Source organism: Lepeophtheirus salmonis, chromosome 12 (genome assembly GCF_016086655.4).
Source record: "Lepeophtheirus salmonis chromosome 12, UVic_Lsal_1.4, whole genome shotgun sequence".
Taxonomy (NCBI): Eukaryota; Metazoa; Arthropoda; class Copepoda; order Siphonostomatoida; family Caligidae; genus Lepeophtheirus; species Lepeophtheirus salmonis.
Genome location: NC_052142.2, coordinates 840,418 through 842,733, shown reverse-complemented (window position 1 = coordinate 842,733; position 2,316 = coordinate 840,418). Strand labels below are relative to the sequence as shown.

The 2,316-nt window shown below is 28.2% G+C and overlaps 1 protein-coding gene and 1 long non-coding RNA gene across 17 annotated transcripts in view; both read left to right on the top strand.

Moving 5' to 3' along the window:
• Nucleotides 1–2,316, top strand: part of LOC121126852 (uncharacterized) — a 178,810-nt gene that overhangs the window by 44,230 nt on the left and 132,264 nt on the right. The window lies entirely within an intron of this gene.
• LOC139906894 (uncharacterized) lies at nucleotides 506–1,431 on the top strand. The gene is made up of 2 exons (XR_011783049.1): nucleotides 506–646; nucleotides 759–1,431. It is a non-coding gene; the product is annotated as an uncharacterized lncRNA (long non-coding RNA).

The window sequence follows — 2,316 nt, the reverse complement described above, 5'->3', positions numbered from 1 at the left end:
CTGAAATATTAGAAAAATAGAGCATTAAACCTAAACAATTTATAAATATTCTCGCCAAAAAAAGATAAGATGGTGACTTTCCTGTAGTATTGTCTGAAGTGATTCGTAATTGAAATAAAGAGGATGAAAGCAATATTGATACTTTCTATATCTTTAGTTTATCATACGTTCCTTTGCACTCCAACTTCATTATAATAGTTATAGATACAAAAATTGCGTATTTACAATTTTTTTCTTAAGGTGAGTTCACTGAAGTGCTTACGCACTCATTTAACACACATAATTCCCCCTTTTTTTAATTATCATTATCGTGTAGTCCATCTTTATTGCAATAGTTCCTTCTTATTTTTTGCCCAAACTTCTCCTTTTTCAATAATTCCAAGTATTTTCCTAAGATTTCTTCTTTTTCAAGAAAAAATTAAATATAAATATAGGAAAGTTAGGAAAAAGAAAAGGTACGGATAAAATTGGAAAGGTTTTATTGGGTGAATGTTGGCAAATATTGCATCTGAAACAACCAAATTTTGCCTTACTCTTAAACATTGCCGATTGAACCTTTACAACGTCTTAACCAAGAGAGATATAGATAATAATATTGTTCAAATCAGTGTACTTTTCTCACAAGTTCGAATCACATAATTATAAGGTAATTAAATACAATTAACACCGTTACTTCATATCAAAAAGATAGAAGAGAAACAAAAAACATTACTCTAATCGATTGAAATTTAATTATGATTTTTCGCCGGGAATTAAAGGAATCTTATCGTCGCTATACGTTACATCCATTCAACACGCAGAGTTGACAATCCTCTTTAGTATTTATATGTGGCTAAAAAAAATCTGAAACTAATTAATTATTCCACCAAATGACTGCATATTTTTTTTAAATCTATCTTATGCATTCACGAAGAACGGTCGTTTGCCAAGAAGAATCCCACTATTTATCTCGTAGCCTCAGTATTCCTATTTATTCGGAAAGAGATCCAAGATAAATTTCGACTGGCTCTCTTCATCTTCACTTAGATGGTAATGTAGAAGAAGTTCAAACCTCGGAATAGGTTTCCATAGTGTCCAAGGAATTACTCACCAAGTAAGCGAAGAGCTTGCATCGTTAAGGATAATGATTTTTCAAGAGAATAAGAATAAAGTTCATCGATGAATTACTCCTTGACACGTAGTGGAATATAATTAACATAAGGAAAGTTCTAAATAATATTAACGTGCATTGATAATTTTATGATGACTTTGTATTTATTATTATTCGATTAAGTATTACAATATTACTTACAAAAAATTAAATTATGATGTATGTAACCGAATAATGCCCAATTTCAAAAAATACTTAAATAATTTGCATTTATTTATTATTTATCAGACTATTTTAATATTTACACAAATAAGGACCTAAATAAATATTCATTACTTGGCTATTTGATTATTTATACATAGCTCTTTACTTATAATTATTTAGTAAAAATTATTTTTACGGAATTTTGTTTGATTGTTTAAGAAATTGAGACATTGAATATGAAATGAAAATAGACAATAAGTTTTACTTTGGACATTCGAAAATTATACTGGTTAATATTTAAATATTATTATCATTCATATCCTTATTGACATTCTCATTATTATATTTAAAAATATTCCTATTCATTTTTAATCAAATTGGCAAATTTCTAATCAATTGCAGTCCTCCAAGATCTATTTTTTCTCAACCAAAATAATGTAAACAACATATTCAAAAATAAGAAAACGTAAAAATGAATGAATATCATATGAATTCTTTATTTCCAGCAACGTTGCATAGACTAATTGGACAATTATTATTTATTACTTAGGATTCTCTGTTTTTCTTATTGAGCCGATAACATTTATATCTTCTCAGGTTGACTTCCTTTTTCTGTGAAATTTAGAATTCATATTTTCCCACAGGCAATACTATGATGAAACTTTTTGGTTTTTGTGCAATGTGTACTCTTTCCAGTTCGTTTGCAAAGTATTTTTTTAGACAAGCGGTAGTAATCGACATTGCATGGAATTACATAGTTAATAAAGCACACACCCAAAAGTAATCCTCAGACCAATAGACAGACGACAAGCTTGTTTACATTAATATGGATTAATGATATGTATAAATGAATATTTCTATATGCATGAGGGAGGGTCCCCTATACATAAATATATATAAACATAAATCTGAATGGTCAAATTTGATTTCCAGTCTGCTAGCTACTAATTCATATTTCTTTAGTACTAAACTAATTTTATAAATAGATCTAAGACAAATATGAACTCTTCAAAGAAGGAGCT